General features: G+C 37.4%; 1 protein-coding gene across 3 annotated transcripts in view; it reads left to right on the top strand.

Moving 5' to 3' along the window:
• The window catches only part of KCNMB2 (potassium calcium-activated channel subfamily M regulatory beta subunit 2), a 424156-nt gene that overhangs the window by 100639 nt on the left and 300355 nt on the right, over window positions 1-23162 (top strand). Inside the window, exon 1 of one of the 3 annotated variants that reach the window (XM_060405123.1) lies at window positions 15158-15315. The exons of 1 other annotated variant lie outside the window; for it this stretch is intronic. The gene's annotated coding sequence lies outside the window, so the exon portion shown is untranslated. Of the gene's footprint in view, window positions 1-15157; window positions 15316-15994; window positions 16271-23162 lie in introns of those variants that run through there. One more of the 3 variants, XM_027958237.3, reaches the window with a different exon arrangement.

Here is a 23162-nt window from a genome sequence, read left to right as displayed (position 1 = left end):
CAGAGAATGAGATGGTTAGAGAGCATCACTGACTCAATGGATATGAATTTGAGCAAACTCCAGGAGATAGTGGAGGACTGAGGAGCCTGGCAAGCTGCAGTACATGGGGTCACAAAGAGTCAGACACAGCTTAGTGACTGAACGGCAACAACTGATGAGAAAACTGAAACAGGCGGAAATTAAAGAGTTTTCCCTGATTTGCATAAGAGCAAATGGCAAAACTCAGATTCAAAGGCAAGTATTCTTAGGCCAAATTCTATATCAAATCTAGGGTTCTGGAAATGTAAATTGTATGATGGTTTTTTCCATCAAACATGAGTATCACAGGCCTATAATTTACCATTTAATCTCCAGCATGTTTCCAGACTTCTATTAGTTTCATTAATTGAGCTAATATCCCATCAACCACAGCAGGCAACTATTTTATTGTCCTGGAATGTAGGCCAGCACAGCTTTTCAGACAAGAAAGACCAGAAAGTGATCCTTAAAAATAAATGCTAACCTAGGTTCATAGCAAGTGATGTTCAGTAGAATGAAGTCTTGTGACCTAGGTAAGTAATGTTTGAATCAATGACATCTCAAACAATTTAGTGAAGAAATCTGCAACATTTTTACGAATCTTTCTTTGAACTCATCTTTACTGCATTTTTGTTTCAGCCCTTTAGTCTATTCTGTCTGCCCGTTTTCAAAGAACTAGTCTGTATTGTTTTATAATATTCAGTTTTTAGTATGTTGGGTTTAAAACACCAAGTAACAATGATTTTTTAAACGGCAATAAGGAGATGAGATCAAAGGAAGTGAAACAGATCTTGAATCTTTTTTCTTTAAGATAAAAGAAATAAATTAGTCCCTCATACTTTGATAAGTGCAGCTAGTTGGCATGCATGTGCATGCTAAGTCACTTCAGTCATGTCCAACTCTTGTGTGACCCTATGGACTGCAGCCTGCCAGGCTCCTCTGCCCATGGGATTTTCCAGGCGAGAATACTGGAATGGATTGCCATGCACATCTCCATGGGGGTCTTCCTAACTAAGGGATCAAACCTGCATCTCTTAAGGCTCCAACATTGGCAGGTGGGTTCTTTACCACCTGGGAATCCCACCAGTTGGCATAAAACTGATTTAAGGTCATAGACAAAAATGTCTGTTCTAGGTGATGAAGAAATAAGTTCAGAGACCAGATGCAGACCCTGTGTACCATATTTTCCAGAGTAGAGATGGGTAATTCAGTCTCTAAGTAGTTTCTGATTACCCCCACAAAAGAACAGTGGTAATAGCAATTGAATGGTTTTGAAGGAATTAGCAAAGAGAGGGTAGCGATTGTGAGACTTCCAAATGAAAGTAAAATTTGAAGTTTTCTAAGTCATTCTAGGCCCTCTCAGAGAAACAGGGCTTGATTCGTAAGCCATCACTTAACAAATGAAAGGCCAGCAGGCATCCATCAAACTGGGCAGAATACACAGATGGAGGAGACACTGAAGCAATCTCCCAGTAGCCACATGAGTCTATTTGAAGCCAAGTGAATTTTGTGACCTCATATCAAGGAGGGCAAAAGTGTGAAATTCCCCTGGAATTACTCAATAAATGTTTTATATGGGTAACCTAATTTGGTCAGATGCCTCCTGTGTATGTGAATATAAGGAATTCCATTTAGTCTCAGATAAAAGATACAGAGAGAGTCAGCAACTAGTTTTACAGAAGGATGCTGCAACTGTTTATTTGTGTTTCACTTTTTATAGCCTGCCATATTCTCATCTTTGGGCATTTCTAAGGCCTTGGTTAGGCCCAAAAGGCAAAATCACTCTCATCATCTCCTTTGAAGTCTGAATACTCCTTGTGTGAAACATCATTTTCTAAAATAGTATTTAAGTGTAAAACATTAAAATAGCATATGACCTATGTAAGTGCATTGAATATGTCAAAATAAGCACCTTCAACAGCTTCCTTCTGCATATTGCTTGAAGTTTTATCAAATGTCCTTTTACTCGGTTCTCACAAAACCTGTATGAGGTGGCCATGACATATTAGCATTTCCATGTTACAGATGGAAAGTTGAATGTACATGACTTTCCCAAGGGAGACATAGGTCAAAAATGGTAGCCATGAAACCCAGATTTTTCAACCACAAATCCAGTGTCTTTGCCTCTAAACCAAGCTTCTTAAAGCATTACTGGAAGTTTCTTATCAGGATATTCCCTCCCACTGGTTTTCTGTATTTTTTAAGGACACACAAGGATAGTTATGAAGAGTTCAACTATTGTAGCTGGTTGGTCAGGCTGTATGCCTCTACCTAACATGTGCTACTTTCTAAGCACTTGCTAATTGTACTAATAAATGAGGTTACAAAGTAAAAAGACATATCCAACCCAGCTTCACCGCTTAGTAAATGACATACAAATAACTATAATAAAATATGTCACATTTAAAATACTGACATAAGTAGAAGAGGAAATTCTGACTTATACTAGACGGAGTCAGGCAAGACTTCCCAGAAAACATGATACTTGAAATGAGTTTTATAGTTAGAGGAGTATGATGTAGATTTCCATATGGTACATTTCACATACCCAAATAAACTGGACAATTGAGTAAATTAAATAAATTATTAAAATTTGTGCACGTTGAATTAGGAGAAAGCGATTAAACCCGAGTTAATTACTACAAAGCACATTAGCTATTTCTCATTCCCCTTGGAGAAGTAGCATCTGGAGCAGATGTTTTGAGGAATGGTCAGTCAAACCATCAACAATTCGATAACTAATGACTGGATAAATAAAGGGGATGGCAAAGCCATGTTTACAGGAGAACAAGAAAATCTTGCACACCTGTCCTACGTTACAATGGCAGATGGCAGAAGCTAGCATGGGAGACCAAAGAAATTACAAGAAGTGGCAAATTCCAGCAGCTGAAAAATCAGGCTCACCAACTGAACTCTTCTGAATCCATTCAGGGTCAATGTCCCTCTACACAGCCTTAGGGATGTAGTTAAAGCACTAAGATGCCTACTCTACAAGCAACGGTTGTCAAAATGTCCAACGAGTTGTTAGCCAAGAAAAGCACCCCAGCAGGACACTATAGAATTTATATGAAACACCATCTGCAAGGTAAAGAGTTATTCTGGGTCACTTAGCAGAGCTTCTGAAACATCTCTTCTGCCCTAACCCTCACCCCCTCAAACTGTCAGCACACAGTGGTGAAAACAAAGAAGCAGGCAAAAAACACTTAGCAAAAATGGACACAATTGGCACTTCATGAAGCAGAAGGCAAGTAAAATGCATTAACAGCATCATTTGCCAAGTATGCATATGGGTCATAAAACAAAAGAGAATTCATCTATACACAAAGAGACAAGTTTAGTCATCAACATGAGCGAGTCTCTCAGCAGGAAGTCACGCCATCACTGTTACTAGGAAGAAGAAAACCAAAGGAGGCAAGGCAGCAGTAGTCATAGTATTCATGGATTTGTTCATCTCTTCATATGTTGCAGTTAACTTTTATTACATGCTTTCTATGTGTCGGGCACAGTGGTAGACAATGGCTGAACAGAAGGAAACAGGACCCCATTTTTGTGCTCAAGCAGCATTTCTCCAGAGCAACACTGGAGAAATACAAGGGCATATGTGGGAGGGTGGGAGCTGAGTCTAAGGATGAGGACTTGCTCAGATGAAGATGAGAGGATAGGGATAAGCAGGCACCAAGGCAAAAAGAAGGCAGTCTGAGAATAAGCAAAGAAGTATGAAACAAATCCTTTCGGGAGGGACCAGATGCAGATGTGGATGGTGATAACCTCTCTGTAAATTAAGGATAGGAAAGTAGGCAGAAGTCACACAGAACGACTTCATATATCAAGTATTTTAAATGGAGAATCCCTAATTCCTTATTTTACTTGAAATGACTTGAGTTTCACATTTAGGATATCTACTGTTAGATTTTGATAGTCTTTTTATATTTAAGTAGCTTTCTTCTTTTCCCATTTTACTTAGAATTTTACTGACTGGCTGATTACGTTTATCAAATGTCTTTCCACATCTTTCAATAAGATCATATGGTTTGTTTTCCTTGAATTTGTCTTAGGCTTATGTTAATAGATTGACGGTATGTTGCATTTCTTGAATAAAGCCGAATCTGTCATGATATATTTTGATACCTTGCTGTATTTTATTTTCTAATATTTTATTTAGAATCTTGAATCATGTTCATTAATGATCCCTGATCATTCACTCCATCTTTGCATAGTTTTTGTTTCCTTTTTTGTTTTCCAGAAATAGCTTTATTCTGGTTTGGTATTAAATTATACTGACCTTATAAAATCAAATCAAATGATTTACTCATTCTTCTATGATCTGGATTAGAAACAGCTTTAGAATGACCTGTTCTTTAAGGTTGAGATAAAATTTCAGCAACGAACATGTGTTTCTGGGCTTTCTACATACTTAGATATCTAATCTCTGGTCTGATTCCTTCTATGATGATTGCTTTATCAAATTTTTTGTTTTATTTTTGAGTCAGCTTATATTTGAGCCAACTTATATTTGATAGCAAATCATCCATTTCATTGGGCTTCCCTCATAACTCAGTTGGTAAATCATCTGCCTGCAATGCGGGCAACCTGGGTTCAATCCCTGGGTCAGGAAGATCCCCTGGAGAAGGGAATGGCAACCCACTCCAATACTCTTGCCTGGAGAATTCCACGGACAGAGGAGCCTGACAGGCTACAGTCCACAGGATCGCAAGAGGTGGACACAACGACAAAGCCATCATCACCACATCCATTTCATTTGTTTTCAAATATTTTATTTCCTTTAATTATTTTAATCTTATATATTTATAGTTGTATCTTTCTCCTCCCTTGTATCTTATACATCTTCATTTACTTTGTTCTCCTTAATCATCTCATAACAGAAAAATCTATCCCATTAGATATTTAAGGTTTTGAATTTAGCCTTCCTCCATTTATTTTCCATCTTACTAATTTCTGCTTTTATCTTTAATTTCTGCTTCTTGCTTTTTAAAACTTGTCTTCCTAGTCTCTTCAGATGCATACAATTTGCTTTACTGTTTCATGGTTCTTCTTTAACAGTAAAGACGTTTAAAGCTGTGCATCTTTAGAGTAGCAGGGTATGGCATCTAGAGTCCCTGGTATTCTCTACATAGTAACCATTTCCATTTCACTCTCCCTTGATCCAGTGATAATTCAAGACTGCTGTTGGTTGGTTTGTTTTTTCATTTTATCATCAGTGTATTATTTCTAATTTTATTTGTAAGTGATAGAAAAATGTGGCTCATAAAAAATCTAATTTTCAAACATGTATAAGGTTTTCTGTGTAGCTAAGTACCTTGTTATTATTGTTGTCATTGTTATTATTTTACATTTTAATCCTCTATTTCAAAGACGGAAGCCTTTTAAAAATACTTACTGATGTGTGATGCTGCTCATCTATGATTTTGCTTTTTTTTTGTATGTTTATTCTGTCAGATTCTTAGCAATATCACTGGCTTAAAATAATGTCACCTATTATAATATTTAAAAGTTCTTTTTTGATTTCTAGTAGTTTTTGCTTTATGTATTTACTGATTTATTTTTTAATTGATGGGAGAGTGAATATAGGCTTATAACTATTATAGCTATTTCAGAAATTATCAATTTTACCATTACATAATGCTTATTTTTATCCTCTATGGTACTTTAAGTTTAACTATATTGACTTTCATTAATATTGCAACCTTTGCTTTTCTTTATCCTGTATTTTCTTGGTATCTTTTTTTCTGCTTCTTCATTTTCAACCTTTATCTCTTTGACTTTATTTTTCTATCAATAGTATAACATATACATGAGTTAAATTTGTTCTCAACCCAATTTGATAGTCTCAGTCTTTTAAAGGGAAAATTCTATTTGCAAATTATAAAAGTGGTTTTAATTTATGTCTTCCTTTCCACTTTATCTTATTTACTTCATGTTGTTTCTTCTTCTTTTTTCTTTTTCCTAGTTTTGATAGTTTAATCACGGTTGTGCAGTGTGGTGGGGTTTTGTGTGTGTTTGTTTGTTAGCTTGGAAATTCTCTCGCACTATTTCATTACGTCAGAATATGTTTCCTTTCCCCGTACCCACTACTCTTAAACACTGTTCTCCCACTGGAACACTGTTCCCACAACCAAGGCGCTCTATTTCTCATTAACTTATCGCCTTCCTTGTCCTCTATCATATGAGATTTAAAATACTTGCTCTTCTCTTCTGTTCCCTGAGAAGGGGTCCTCTGGAACGCTTGTGCTCGTTCTGTCCCTCTCGGCCTCAGGCTTTTATCAGCGCCCCCCTCTCAGCGTGACCTTTCTGCTTCCGGTGACCTCACAGAGCATTTCACCGCCTGGCGCCAGTCAGCCTGTCCCTCTCCAGTTTGCGCGTGACTGTGCTAGGTGAATGTGGACGAAGTGCCAGTGCTTCCGCAGTCTTCTGTCTTCTGCCTGCATTGCTTGTTTGTTTCATTCAGTAAATATTCACATAGCAAACAAAGATCTATTGGGTACTGCTATTTTAAGACAATGATGAGAAAAGAATGTGAGTTCTCCCTGAAACCAACGGATTTCAGATCTTTCTTCTGATGACAAAAAGCAATTTCTTGGTATCTTTTAAAAGATACCTCTTTATCAAATTTTCCTTCTTCTGCCTCTGTAACACCTGTTTTTACCTGTTTGATTTTCTGCATTAAATCCCCATGTCTCTTATGTTTTTAGCCTCTTTATTAATATATTTTCATCCTGTACCTTGAAATATATCTTATACTTCACTTTCCATGTTTATGGTGACCAGCCCAGACACTTCAATACCCAATAAAATAGTTGAGTTGAAATATCATGTGTTTAGTGGGCTTTCTCTCTCTCTCTCTCTGTATACATATATATATATATGTATGTATGTATGTATGTATGTATATGTATGTGTACATAATGTGACTATGTAATCATGAATTATCAACTGTGTCAAAATTATGAACATCCAAGCTATCATGAAAATATGAAGAAAAGAGTAGGGTTAATTTCAGCCTTCTTAAAAATTCAGCAGCATGATTTTTGCCTATGCTACCTCTTCTTGGTTCAGACATGCAAAACCACTGTGTGTAGTCATGCAGATCTTCCACTCTGTAATTCTGGGGCCATAATTTATTTCCTAGATATCAGAATATTTTCCTACTTTTGGGGACAATTTCTTAGGAGGTGGTTCATAAACGTTCTGATGAAGAGGTAGTTTTTTTTCTAATTTCCACAAAGTCACCATCTGGCCATGTTCATAGTTAAGATTTCACCAAATTATCTTCTATTCCATGAGCTTCGTCCTCCAAAAGAAATGGAAAAGATAACATTTTCAACTTAAAGATAATGTCAAGCTGTTTTGACCGACTTGATTGACTTTTATAATGCAATGCATTATTGTAAATCTACCTAAGACTTTTTCTTTTTGGTTGATAAAATTCTGGGGACTGTTTTCTTCAAAACCTGTATGATTAGTTTTCAAATTTCCCTGCAGAAGTGATGGCTTGGTGGAATCCTTATCCAGGATTTTCCTTTCTGTAATGTTAGTTTTCCATCTCCATAATAACAAACCCATAATTTAAAAAATATTGGGGGATATTTAACAGGTTTTTGATTGACTGCTTTTCATTACATATTTACTAGACATAGTTGAGTCACACTATCAACTTCGCTGCTACCAAGGGCTTTGTGGCAAGTTTTGGGAATGTCAGTTCTGACACGTCTCGATTTCAGGTTATTCTGCATTTCCTTCCTTCCTTGCACATTTTCTGATATTTCAGAGTCACTTCAAAAGAGCATATTGTTTTAACTATCAGTCAGTGATCCCAGTTGAAAACATAATTTTAGAATTAGGATAGTTTAAAAAGACAAAATAAAAATGCAATTGAAGTCTCTCTCTCTCTCTCTCTGTCTCTCCCTGTCTCCCTCTCTCTCTCTCTCTCTCTCTCTCTCTCTCTCTCTCTCTCTCTCTCTCTCTCTCACACACACACACAATTGGAGTTACTTCACTAGCAGGAATTAAAATAAATTATAGACTCCTGTGCAAATTAACATTTGAGTGCAATTCTGACAGGATGCTGATCTGACTTACGTGTGGGCGATTTCTGAGTGTGTGACATATAAAAATCACCAAATCTTAGAAAGATTACAAACTTCTTTATAAAGCAAGCGACACAGGTCTCTTCTAACTTGTCAGGAAATTTTCCCCACCCTTCGTATTAGCATCACTAAGTCTCACTGAAGACATATTCTTATTCATTTTCATGAAAGCCATAAGAATTCCTTGAAGAGAAAAAATGTTCCAAACTTCCAGTGATTTCCAGTTCATAAAAATGTTCTGTTTGTTGAGCTTATCTGGACAAGTCTCAGGTTTAATGATGTTAGGAAAGCAATTCCAGTGGTTTATGTATGCGATAAAAACATAGCAAAACACAAAAATGCAAAACTCCTGCTCCCAAAATCATTAAGCAAATTGGTTTTTCAGAAAGACACACCATATTTAACTTGTGGACTTATGAATCCTTGGCATACAACAGACTCCTCTGAGAGTAGGCATATCTTAGGTTTCAAAGGACATTGTTGGGGAGAGAGACTGCTCTGAGCCACAGGAGCACCGTGAATGGTGAATGCAAACCCCAGGCTCTGTAGCCAGTCTTTACTTCCCTCCTTCCACAAGGGAAATAAAGACATTTCCATTTCAAGAAACCAAAACAAAAATTCCAACATTAGTAACCGTCTTCATTTGCCTTTCTCTCCCCTCTTGTTCTATGACTCATGACTTCCCTTCAGTCCCCAAAGCAAAAAGAAAGTGAAATAAACGTCTATGTGTGAAAGAGAGGAACAAGGCATTTTTTTCCCACCACAATGAATACCTTGCTCTGGGTTGGCCAGATCACACTGGTGGGATTTGAAAATGGTACAGCCCTTCAAGAGAGAAGCTTCAAAATACTTACCAAGAGCCTTTGGAATAGTCACACATTTCAGGCCAGTGATCCAGATATGAAACTCTACCTTAAATAAATATAATCAGAGATGTGGACAAAGATTTATGTAAAAAAACCTTCACCAGAGCACTGTGCTAATGGAAAATAAAAATCACCTGGGTGTTCAACAATGGATTTCTTAAATAATTTTGGGAAGGTTTGTATGATAAAATATTATGCAACCATTAAAAATTTTGAAGATTTTTAAAAATGAAATAACATGAAAAACATGTTATAACATTAAGGATAAAATTAACATATAAAACCACATATGCAATATAATTCCAGTTTTTTAAATTTTGATAATATATATTAATATAAGTTACCTGTGGACTGTAGCATCTCAGGAGACTTTTGTTTATATTTTCTACATACTCCAATTTTTTAATCATGAGCAAGTGTCATTTTTATAATCAGAATTAAACAGTGTTTTGTTTTGGGGGGTTAAACAAGGCATGTACCACCGTGTCTAACCTACACCCTTGACAAAAGTAGCTTTACAGATACTTTTCAGTATCCAAAACATATTTGTTTATATCCATTTTGCTGATTCTGTCCCTAAGTAAATTATGAAATGTAGAAATATTTATTAACATGTTCCTAGATGTCTAGAATTCTGTAAACACTTAGAAATTCTCCAACTAAAAAAGAAGAGATTTTGCTGCTGTTTTGCAAAACAGGACCTTTTACCATGAATATTCATACAATTGCTACAAAGCATTTTGTTTGTTAAATGATTCTTCTTCCACCCTAAGAATCTAGCAACGGTTGCTGCTAAGTCACTTCAGTCGTGTCCGACTCTGTGCAACCCCGCAGACAGCAGCCCACCAGGCTCCACCATCCCCTGGGATTCTCCAGGCAAGAAAACTGGAGTGGGTTGCCATTTCCTTCTCCAATGCATGAAAGTGAAAAGTGAAAGTGAAGTCACTCAGTCGTGTCCGACTCTTCGCGACCCCATGGACTGCAGCCTACCAGGCTCCTCCGCCCATTGGATTTTCCAGGCAAGAGTACTGGAGTGGGGTGCCATTGCTTTCTCCAGAGTGAGTTATTAAAATAATATGAACATAAACAATAAGTCCTTATCCTCTTACCCAACCTTGGAGACTTCTGCATACCAGGGACTTTTGTTTTGAAGACAGAAGTCTTTTAATTAACTGATATTGAAAGCAACAGATATCATACCTAATGCTATAGTGTGCAGCAGACACATATACTGCAGCACCCTAAGTCATAATAGTAATAACAGCAACCAGAAATCACCTTCTCCTGGAATGCTCGTAGATACCCCGAGCCTGGAGTCACATCGCGATAGTGAGTGCATGTTTCCAGGAAGCAGAAAGAGTGCAGTTAGGCCCCAGGAAGTAAGAGAAACCAAATGAAATAAAACTCCAACAACTGTCATGGCTCTAAGTTTTATTTTAAAGCTGATTTATGTCCAATCCCCTGACAGGCTTCAGAAGGATGGAAATGCAGTCCCAATAAGCTGTCTGCCGAAGACAGTGGCTCAGCCAAAGAATGATGGCTTTGGAAAGTTGGTTCAACTATCTGTGCCAGTGCTCTCTCAGGGGCAGCCAGGCAAGGGCTCAGGCATCTTTCTCTGCGCTTGGTGGTGGGAGTGGGGATGTTGAAGAGGATGTTTCTCCTCTTCCAAAACTTCACCTAAGTCAATTAACATGAATAGTATATTATTATCTACCTCCTATTCTCATTTCAACCACATGCATACAGAATGATAACTCTCTGAAACCTGCTGATAGGGCTAACTACTGATGAAAGGGGTGGTTCCCTGCAGCATTGCTCTCCTAATTTTTATGAAGACAGACAGAAATACAATCAAAGAATCCAAGAAAGTGATCCAAGTCATAACCTCACTAGATAGGTTTCTGCTTGGAGCCTATAGATTGGAGAGCCCCATACAGCTGCCTTAATTAGTATAGAATTACACTGTGTTGAATCCATAATCAGAAGAATTCTGAAAACCTATAGTTTATCTTTGAAAAAGGTTTACCAACTCTACCTTAAAAACATGAAGAGCTGCAAAACCCAAAGATTTAACAACAACAACAACAACAACAACAAAAACACAAGCATGAATATTTGACAGATAGGAAGAGAAAAAAAAAAAAATGCTGGTAAGCTCCATACAGTTTTTTTAAAAATTCACCTGGTGCTCAAATTTCTAGATATTTCTAGGAGGAATATTAGGAGCCAATCGTAAAGTTTCATGAAACAAATATAATGCTGAATTATGAGTTAGAAAACAGGCTATGTGATCTTGGGGAATCCTATAACTTCTCTCATCCTCAATTTTTCCAGATGGACTGGAACTACTAATACTTGCCCTGCCTCTCAGTCACTTTGTTCTGAGAATCAAATATGATGTGTATGAGTATATTCTATAAATGCAAAGTTTTAGAAATTCTCATTCCATTAGCAAACTTTTAAAACTGTCCAATGAGAAGGAAAATCTTTATTAAAAGTGTGATAGACAAATGAAAGGCACTTCATTCTGTCTTGGAAATCAGACACTATTTTAAACATTAGATTTGCATCAACTGTTTTCTTTTAACTACTTTCTAGGCCTAAAACTTCACATTTATACTAGAGAATGCCTCTTTTGTGGATCTAAACTGGGACTTCAGAGTGAGTCATCTTTCACAGGAATATAACAGGAAGGAAGCAGTTTCTAAGCTAACTTTCCTATTGTTCCTAGAAAAATAGTCACAACAGGGCGAAAGCAGTTACTCTCTGTATTATTCAGAACATAAATTATGTACTCCAAAATATAATTAGCACTTGTATCTCTAACATATAACTATACTTTCTGGTATGTATCTATCAAATTTTCATCTTAATAGTGATGACTCATAATAAAATTATGCATTCATCATTCCATTCATTAAACCGCTTAACTTACAGACTGTGCATGTAAACTGCAAATTCTCTGTGGGTGTGATGGCATCACTCTCACCCAGGCTCCAGTTCTCAACCTAGTATTTGTTAACATACACACATTCTTTCCAGAACAAGTTTTTTTTTAATGTGCATTCAGAGAGCAGATGCCGTCAGAACTGTTATCAAGTCACGGATGCAGAGAGTACTCCCGCTGAATGTTTTGGTAATGTAGTTCTGAAATATCACTTTAGTTCCTGCCTTCTGCTGCCCCAAACTTCATTCTCCAGGGAACCATCCAAAAAAGCAGTGCTACGAATAACTAAATTCATTCCTCAGATCAGCTGTTTATGAAATGGTAGAACATGCTTTTAACAAATCCAGCATAGGTTCTCTCTCGTTGAAGGAGGTGTAAGTGCCAAAGATACTTTATTATCTGAAACTTCATTATAGGGAGGAACTAAGGGGACAGTTATTGGAATGTGATCCAGAAAGCAAAACAAAACCAAGAAATTCCATCTTTTATGATCCAATAAGAGAGATTCTTCTTGCTCCACACTCCCTCTCTTTTCTCCAGCCAGGCCACCTTTTCTGCCCACTTTCTTTTCTCCTCTTTCCTATCATACCTCCTACTCCCTTCAGTGATAGGACCAAATCATGACAACCAGTCCCACCACTTCATGGCAAATAGATGGGGAAACAACGGTAACAGTGACAGACTATTTTCTTGGGCTCCAAAATCACTGAATATGGTGACTGCAGCCATGAAATTAAAAGACACTTGTTCCTTGGAGGAAAAGCTATGACCAACCTAGACAGAGTATTAAAAGCAGAGACATTACTTTGCCTACAAAGGTCCGTCTAGTCAAAGCTATGGTTTTTCCAGTAGTCATGTACAGATGTAAGAGCTGGACAACAAAAAAAAAGCTGAATGCCAAAGAACTGATATCTTCAAACTGTGGTATTGGGGAAGATTCTTGAGAATCCCTTGGACAGCAAGGAGATCAAACCAGTCAATCCTAAAGGAAGTCAGCCCTGAATATTAGTTGGAAAGACTGATGCTGAAGCTGAAGCTCCTATACTTTGACCACCTGATGAGAAGAACTGACTCATTGGAAAAGACCCTGATCCTGGGAACAACTGAAGACAGGAGGAGAAGGGGATGACAGAGGATAAGATGGTTGGATGGCATCACCAACTTGACGGACATGAGTTTAAGCAAGCTCCAGGAGATGGTGATGGACAGGAAAGCCTGGCGTGTTGCAGTCCATGGGGTCACAAAGAGTTGGACACAACTGTGCAACTGAACAATGATGACCTCCTATCTAATCATTTATCTTCATCAATAAAAACCAGCACTTATTTTAGTATTTCTGTTCACAAGAACTACTCTTCCCTTTCTGTGTACCCTGTCTCATTATCACTGAGTCTTACAATAGTCATTCCTGATCACCCCATTTTACAGGGGATGCTAACAGAGCCAAGTTTCAAAACCAGGCATCCTATGTCACAGCCTATATCCTCTTCCAATACCACGCTACCTCCAGAAATTCTTTCCTTCCTTCTTAAAGATATCCTCCTCTCTTCTTTCCCTCCCTTTAGCTTCCCTTCCTCATTTCCTGCCCTTTCTCCATTACCTCAACAAGCCATCTTTCACCCCATCCCACTGCCATCTGAACTGCCTCTTCTGGAAACCTGCTTCATCCTCAAAGAGGTCAAATGATTTTTGCTCCTCCAGAGACAGAGCCTCTCTGAAGCATCGCTAACTATCTCTGCCCCAGTCCCAGCTTCTTCATCTACATCCTATCCATATCTCTTAGATTATAAACAGCTATTTCCTAACATGACCACACCTAAGACTGGAGGGAAGTATCCAGCTGGGGAGAGGAGTTTCTCTCTCTCTCTCTCCCCACAAATCAGATATGGTGCTGTTAAAGGCTTTTAAATTGTCATTTAAACACTTCCTTACATTAAAAAAAGATTATTTGAGATATGCAATTTATAACATTACTCTTGTCATTTTTTAAAGAGAATATCATAAACTCATTTTCCATGAAATAATATTTCTTCTAACGGACTTTTGGACTCAGAGGGAGAGGGAGAGGGTGGGATGATTTGGGAGAATGACATTCTAACATGTATACTATCATGTGAATTGAATCGCCAGTCTATGTCTGATGCAGGATGCAGCATGCTTGGGGCTGGTGCATGGGGATGACCCAGAAAGATGTTATGGGGAGGGAGGTGGGAGGGGGGTTCATGTTTGGGAATGCATGTAAGAATTAAAGATTTTAAAATTTAAAAAAAAAAAAAACTTCTAAAGGATATGCTTGCCTATTTTTTAAAAAATCCACTGAATTTTTATTAAATGCTGAAAAATAATCTCCCAACAATTTCATTTTGGAATTTTCAGGCTCCTCCTTCAGTGGTGTGAGTTACTCCAAGTACAAACTGAAAATGAGGTACTAAAGACAATAATTTTGTATTCCCCAGACTCTTTAAAACTGTGAAATTTAATTACTTGGCTAAGAAACACTTTCTCTTGCATGATCATGAGGCTAGTGAAAGGTTTTGGACAAAATACAAACAAAAATTTCTTTTTTTCTACTTTAAGAACTGAAAATTTGAAAAAGTCTTTTTGTCCTATCAACATAATGGGAGCAGAATTATTTTTTGAAATTTAAATTATAATATTTTCTGATTTTGCCCCAGGGAAATCACTGTAAGAATACTTAATCAGAATGAAATGTGTTTACAGTTTGTGATACGAGGAGATTTTCTCACTAAGTCACACATTATTCTTGAAAAGAAATTGTTACCAGTCTAATAGCAGCTAAAATTCACATACAATTAGAGCAGGATAAAATCAACAACCAGAAGTTTAGGAAGGGATAAAAACAGAGAGAAAGGGAAAAATATGTATTTTTAAAAAAAAATCAGATACCTGAGCAATTCAGATATTCAGTTCTTGCATATAATAAATAATGGATGCTATAATCATAACAATATTTCCAGATAACAAAAATACCAGTAATTAAATAGTGTTGATCTGCAATCGTCTCCTTTGAGATTTTGTTTTGCAGTAGTTTTCGTTTGTTAATCCCACCTCATTTTCACTTCTATAGGCCAGTATAGTAGAGTTCCATATTCCGTCTGCTGCTTTCTCTAAGCCCCTCCCCTGGAGCAGACCACTTGGTTTCCATAGTAACCAGTATAAAACTACTGCTCCTGGGGTAGCAGGAGGGGAGAAAGAAGAGCAGAAGGAAAGGATTAAACCTGAGTAGTGGAAGCAGAACACATCCTCTGCGTCACTGTGAGCCACCAAGAACTTTCTTCTGCTTCCCTACTTGGAGTAGTACATAGAACTTTTCAGAGTAGCACTTCTAGCAAGTAATTACCGTCTTCTCTGACCAATGGTAAGAAATCCCTCTTCCGCCTTCCACGATCACGGTCCAAAGTGGATCAAGGTAGTATACACTTCCCCATCCCTTGCACCCATCATTCATTCTTTCCATTTGGACAGTAGAGCCGGGCACAAGACTGCTTCAAACTGCGACATAGAGCTTGTAAATTAGTATGAAATAATAGATGTGCTCATTGATCCTTTCAATCCCTTTGATAACTAATTTGAAATTTTATGTAAATGTATGCCCTGAATCCTACCCCCTCGGTAATGATGAGACCGTTTCCTATGGGGACTGATTCTTTTACCTAACTCCAGGGAATTCTTATTTTTGTAACTGAGAAAGGAACGATTCCCTTGATGCGAGTGAGAATTGTTTGGGGAATCCTAGAATGTTTATTCTCAACTTCACTTTCCATGTAAAAACACCAATTTGCAAAAGTAATTCTCTCTCCTATAGTTAAAAGGAATTTGGCAATGTGATCCAGTAGGCAGGGTGGTGTCGATCTCAGTCTCAGTAAGGAAGTCTGAGCCCTCTCTCTTTTTAATATGAGAATTTGAAAGCAGTGGGGAACTGATGTTGGACCTATCACAGCATTGCTAACAGACAGCCTATTACAGTATTTAATAAAAACAGAAACAGCGTGCCCATCATAGGCTAATAAATCCTACCTCCTGCACGCTTTAAAAACAGTAAGAAGCAGCTTTAACGGAGCTTCAGATAACTAATTTCAAGCATGGCTGTCTAGCGTGCCTGTCACTCCTATTGTCCTTCCAAACTCTTTCAGACATTTTGAGCAGGGAGTATTAAAGCTATGAGTTAGCAAGGGTTGTGACATTAATGGTCCAGGAAGGCTTTAGGCACAAGAGGTAATGATGATTACCGGTGGCTATTTGGAGGACTGCACTGGATCGCTGTCATTAAAAATTAAGCGTGGCTTTTGAGGAAGATGTGACAACTACCGGAGGTAGGATTTGCATGTAAAACAAAGGAATCTGTTGCTGTTTCGTGCTTTTTTGTTTGCTCTGTGCTGTGTGGGTCGTGAATTGCAGGCAGGTGCAGAGTGAGAAGCAGGAAGGGGAGAGAGGGAGTGGGAGACCGATCTGCTTAAAGCAAAACACAGTGGGATACTATTATGTTTTATGGCAGCAATGCCTCGAGGACAAACTGGCTCCAGACTCTTAGCCTGCTGAGTGTGCATTCCACGTTGCTTTTCCCATGGAGTAGAATGCTTAGAGGTCATGGAGAAAACAGTTTGCTTCTTATCTGTGGTGCCAGCTGGGCTGTTGGTAGGGTTGAGCGAGGACTTTGGTGGGTGGGAGGCATAAAGGTCCGAGAAAAAAAAAGAGGAAGCTGTCCTTAAGACTTGAAACCTGTTAGATAAATATTTTATTCCTATGGTCAGTATGCTTTGATAGCCAGAGACTAATTTTTTGAAAGGAAAATTAGAAGATTACAGTGGATTTCCCTGATAAAACTACTTTGAATTTAATCTATTATAAAAGAAAATTGGGTACCTTCGTCCATTTTGCATATTGAAAGGCTGATCCACACTGTATAAATGGTTTGGTTAAAGCAGATCAAGAGTTTTGCACTAAAGAAGGAGCTTTCTCTCTGTTCCTGCTCTTGTTTTTAAACAACTGCCAGGGCTGCAGATGGAAATGGTGATTCCTTAGAGGTTACGGACTTGGTTCAGCTTTTTTTTTCCTTTTTCTGTTTTTGTTTTTAAAAGAACAGCATAAAAGCTCAGTCCTCCTTGTGAGATGAGAGGGGCAGTTGGGTTCCAAAGTCCAGTGGATAATGAGTGGATTTGCAGGGGGAACTTATACTGCTTTGTACTTTATTATGGGATCAGTATAGCTCAACCAGAGAAGGAAATGTCAGGAAATCATACGCTTTTTTTTTTTTTTTTAAGCAAAAAATTCAGTGATCAAAAACCAGTGTTTCTCCAACTTGATGTATGGTGCAAGTTCCAGTATTTGTCATTGCATGTGACCCTCAATGTGAGGTGGCAGAAACGTAGTGACTGAATTGCTCCGTGCTATTGTGTTATTTCTCTATCAGACTTCACAAACTCCAAGATGTAAAGACGTTACTTTAGATTTTGAAAAACTATATTCTGATGCATTGTTTTGGTTATAATGAATGGTGAAGATACATAGAATAATTGTATATTCATAAAAGAATGTAATATTTTTCAGTGTATCTCAAACTTCTATAGTAATGTAGTATTAAGTAGAAATAAAAGTGACAGACAATTATGTTTTCAGCTAAATACTAGAATCAAGGCTAAGTGGGGCTTTTTCTCTTCTGTGATGCAGTTGAGTTTGCAAATTTGTGAGGTTCTGTGTGTATAGTGCCATTCACAAACATACAAAGTTGAAATCATTGCCCTGTAGTGTGTGGCATCTATGCTTAAAGTTGTGTGTTCCTTTATCCTAATAGTGCGATGATTGTTACTGAACCAATCATACTCCCTTGGCTAGTCTTTATGTGATCAAGAGCACATGTTCAAGAAACAATCATCAGGATATCTAGTGCAATTGATGGATATGACATTGTTTTCTGCTTCTATGGGGCTAGTGGAATGTGTGACCTTGACCTTGTAAAGTCTCATTCTCTAGCCAATTTTGTTCACCAATCAAAAGCTCATATACAGAAAAAGAGAGCTCATAATACATAAACAGAAACACACACATTTAGTCACTATTGTCAGATTACAACTGAATATTGTTTCTGTTTTTTTCATTAATTTCATTCATTTGAAAAGAACTTTCACTGGTTCTGGTTTTACCAATATCTTCTGAATCTAATCGAATTAGGCATTTATTTTAGAGGAAATCTAAGACATCAAAGTTGTCAGCAGAAGAAATTATTTTGCAGTGGTCATACCCATAGCATTTTACTGATCAACTAAAATCACTTTTCATAATTTTTACAGCTTTGTGGGAAAAGGCTCTATATAATATTTTGGTGGTGTATTTGTTTGTACTGAAATCCCTACAACATGAAAAATAAGGGGGAAATAAGATGATTTTTTTTTTCTTTCTCTGGTAGGGAAAGCCAAACCAAGTAATTTAGTCAAAATAACCTACTTTGTGTCACAAGTTAATTTCATTACCTGTTTACATAAATAGATACCAACCAAAACGTTTCCAAATATTCTTTCCTTTTAGTTTCTGGTACATCTAGTAATGAAAAAGCAACAATGCTCCAGTTACACAGAAAGCAAGTGTGAATCCTACCCTGACATAAAAAAATAAGCAAAGCTTTGGTCAGTCTTTTTTTTCTCAGTCCCCACGGGTAGCCCAGCCCTTGTATCAGTCACCAAGACACAAGTTACTAAGGCCAGGATCATCATCTTTGTTCTCTGTTTCTCTCATATACACACCCAGTCATCATTCTACTATCAGTAGATATCAGATCAGACATTTCTCAAACTAGCACAGTCTTCTCTTTGATCCTCTCTCTCCTTGTACCAAAATATGAAAATTAAATCTAAAAGCATTCCTGCTATTATATAAAATAAAACAGAAGACCACAATAATGGACATATAATCCTGATTTTAATGCATATGTGTATATGATAAAAAAAACTAGAAAAAAGCTGCACCAAAATGTTGGCAGTAGTTATATCAGTGTGGTATTATTGATGTATTTTATTCTTTTTATTTGTTGCAAATATTATTAGAGTTTTTAATATTTTTTCAAAAAGAAATTATTATATTAATAGTCACAAGATTAACATCAAAATTTATCCATGTTTCTTTTCCAATCATGCTGCCATCTTTTCTCATTATCATACATTATATCACACACTACGTCTTCACCCTAAATTCCAAAGTAATTTTTTGATCCAAGCAAGACTGAGGAGAAGTTCTGTTTCCTATTAGACACCTTCCTCCTTGGGTTTCTTGTTACATCATGAAAAATTCAGCATCACCCTTTCTCAGAAACTGATTCCTACCTCAACTTAGATTTCTTAGAAAAGGAGAAGGTGTGTGTGTGTGTGTATTTAATTCTATAGACAGAGTAATTTTTTTAACATCCATCATTTACTGATTCCTCATTATCTCCTAAATGTTTAAATGCCGGACTGATCTGTGACTCAGTTATAAATCTTTTTTTAATCTATATTGTTGTTCAGTTCTGTCTAACACCTTGCAGCACCACAGACTGCAGTACACCAGGCTTCCCTGTCTTTTGTCTATATACTTACCCCCTAAATGAGTCTCAAGTCCTTAGAAATTATAAACATCTCACAAATTCTAATTCCTAACCTAGACCTTTCCCCTAACCTCCAAACTTACATATTCAATTTCTTACAAACCTTAAATGCCTTATAAGCACCTTATACGTAACATGCTGAAAGTCAAATTTCTGAATGTTCTCCTCCCATATTTCCCCCATGTATGTAAGTGGAAACTCTATTCTTCTACTTACCTGAGTCCTATTTGAATCCTCTCTTCCCTTGACACATCACAAATAATCCCATTGCCTCTACCTTTAAACTGTACCTAGAATTCAACTACTTCAGTATTCCCATTATAACCACTCTGGGCAAGTTATCACCAACCCTTAGATTACTACAGTGTTTTCACCATTGATCTTTTGCTTCATCCTCCCTGTGCTCCCATGTACCTATTCTATTCTGTACCCAACGTTAGTGGACATTTCAAAATTGGTTATATCATATCTTTTGCTCAAAATTCTCCAGTATCTTCCCATCTTATTTTACAGATAAAAGCCAAATCCTTCCAATGGCACACAGGCCATGCACGATCAGCAGCTGGTTCCTCTCTGGCCCCTTCTGCTATGACTGTACTTCATTTCAGCCATACTGACCTCCCGGCTATTCCTCAAACATGCCACACACTCAAACCCCAGAGCCTTTAAATTTTCTGTGCCTGCAGAATTCTTCGCTCCATAGCCACTTGATTAAGTTTCTCACTTTTTTTCTGGTCTCAGCCAAATGCCACTTTGTCAGAGAAGACTTCCCTGAAAACCTTGTTTCAAATCACACCCTTTGCACAGTTCTGATTCCTAGTCCCTGCTTTTTCTCTATAGTATACCAAATAATCCCTCAACATATCATACATTGAGTTTTTATTGCTTATCTCTCTCCTATTAGAATGTAAATGCTATGCTGCTAAGCTGCTAAGTCACTTAAGTCGTGTCCAACTCTGTGCACCCCCATAGATGGCAGCCCACTAGGCTCCCCCATCCCTGGGATTCTCCAGGCAAGAACACTGGAGTGGGTTGCCATTTCCTTCTCCAATGCATGAAAGAGAAAATTGAAAGTGAAGTTGCTCAGTCATGTCTGACTCTTTGTGACCCCATGGACTGCAGCCCACCAGGCTCCTCCATCCATGGATTTTCCAGGCAAGAGTACTGGAGTGGGGTGCTATTGCCTTCTCTGAACGCTATGAGAGTAAGGACTTTTGTTTTATTCCCTGATGTATCCTATAGCACCAATAGTCAAGTGAATGAATAAACTGTTGACTGTAGGAACTGAACATTTTCCCCCATCAAAATCCATTGCGTTAGGCTCCACGCAGAAGTTTTTCAACCCCAGGGTCAAATCTTTATGCCATAACATCTTTTCTTCTTTTAAAAGAAAAAAAAAAGATACTGAACACCTTGAAGAAAGTCAAGGAGATTTATCAAGATGATTTTCTTTCTCCTCCCTACATAGGAAGGAAAATAATCACATCACTGATCCCAATCTATGTCAAAGCAAATAAAAATTCAATTTTCCTCAATTTGATCTTATCCAAAAGTCGACTTCTATTTCAAAAAGGCATCTTCACAGATCTATATAAATGACTGAGGACATAGACACATCCTATGTTTCCTGTGCTCTTCTGCTGATGGGGGAAGGGATGGCAAAGCTAGGTTGAAAGGTACAGTTGGAGTCAATATGCATCTCTGAGCCTACAAGGCCCAGTATCCTGTGCGGCACTAGGAATCAATCAATAACAATCAACAACTGTACTGTTCACTTACATTCATTTCTTTCTCTCAAAATCAGCCTGATCAGTCTCCTGGTCTGGTTAACAGTGATCTCTTTACCACTCATAAACCACACATTTTCAAATAAATAAGCTGTAATAAAAGAATCTTATTTTCCAAATTGAGTACAAATAGTAATTCCCAATATTTCTTGAATGCTCTATAGTGAAGAGAAGTGTAATCTGAAAAGGATATAAAATCTGAGACAAACACAGGCTTTAAGAATAGACAGGTTTGGTCTGAAACTTATGTTTTCCCTTCATAGCTGTGTGACCAGATTTTAATCTTAACAAGTCTCAGTTTCCTCACTGGTAAATGGTGATAATAATACCTACTTCTTTGGGTTAAAGATTAAATGTGATAATGTATGCCAGTGCCCCCATTAGAGTACTGGGCACAGAGGAGATGCTTAAAAAGTAATAGTGTTTTCATTCTCATTTAATCTTTACAGTGTGTCAGAGTAGTAAATATACTTTTCATTGAACAGATAAGAAAACCAAGGTATAGAGAATTTAATCATTAAAACTGCTCAAGGTCAAAAAACTAGTAAGCTATTGAAATTTACTCTCCCTTCAGCCATAGAGACTCCTAATAAATAGGATGTCAGATTAACTGTCTTTAATATATTTAGTGAGTAAAGGCTGCCAGTGATTAGGGAAATTTTTTTAAAAGGGAGAGCCTGAAGAAAAGATTTTTCTCTCCTCTATGAACATGTGTATGCCTCATGGATTCATTCCTTAAACAAAAAGTAGACTCAAACTGCAGTGAAACTATTTAAATGAATGCTAACTTGCTTCTTAAGAAAAACCTCAGTCTCTAGAATGCAGTATAATGGAGCATGGAAACACCAGTCTCACAGCCATGGAGACCTTAGCTCGGATTCCAGATCTGCTCATTCCTGTTGTTTAAACTTAGTTTGAGTCTCCTTTTCCTCAGCAGAAATGCAGATAATCATAGTACACACTGGGGTCATGAGGATTAAATGAAATAATCTATGCATAGCTGTTAGCCCTGTGCTTGGAACAATTTAAGTACAGAATACATATTACCTATCACCACTTTAACTATCATTACCTAAAATGAACTTTAAACATTTTGTGTATTATGACATGGTCTTTCCAGGTGGTGCAGTGGTAAAGAACTGCCTGCCAATGCAAGAGATGCAGGAGACTCTGGTTCAATCCGTGGATCAGGAAGATCTCCTGGAGGAGGAAATGGCACCCCACTCCTATATTCTTGCCTGAAAAATCCCATGGGCAGAAGAGCCTGGTGGCCTACAGTCCATGGGGTCACAGAGAGTGGGACACCACTGAGAGACTGAGTGCACATACTACCACACTGAGAGTTTTGATTTCAAGTTATCTCTTTAGTTCTTACTTCTTGCTTCTACATGCCTCTAAGCTCATTCAGTAGATATCATTTAAGAGTCATTTAAGCATTTAGACATCATATAAGAATTCAAGGTGTTTGAGCATCTGGTCAGCACTAGCAAAAGAATTTCCTGAAATGTATGATACTTGCTTATTTCTTATTAGAAATAAAATGAGAGATGAAAACTTGGAAAAATCAAGAAAATATCTGCTTTTTGAGACATGAAACCAAATTTTATAGATTTGTTTTTAAAGGACTTTAACCAAGTGTCTTTCTTCAGCCTTGTTGAGCTCCAGTTTCAACATTTCCTATCTTCACTCTGCTTAAGGCTGAACTACTGGTAAACTGAATGCATCATCATCCAATATGACTTTTATGCAGGGCGTACATGAAATTGGCAATTAGCATCATCAATTATTCTAGATTTATATTACTAAATTCTTAATGCATAGCAATTTAACTTCATTTAATTGCTC

This window comes from Ovis aries, chromosome 1 (assembly GCF_016772045.2).
Source record: "Ovis aries strain OAR_USU_Benz2616 breed Rambouillet chromosome 1, ARS-UI_Ramb_v3.0, whole genome shotgun sequence".
In the NCBI taxonomy this organism is placed as follows: domain Eukaryota; kingdom Metazoa; phylum Chordata; class Mammalia; order Artiodactyla; family Bovidae; genus Ovis; species Ovis aries.
Note: the sequence above shows the minus strand (reverse complement) of the source record. Positions and strands in the feature narration are given on the sequence as shown.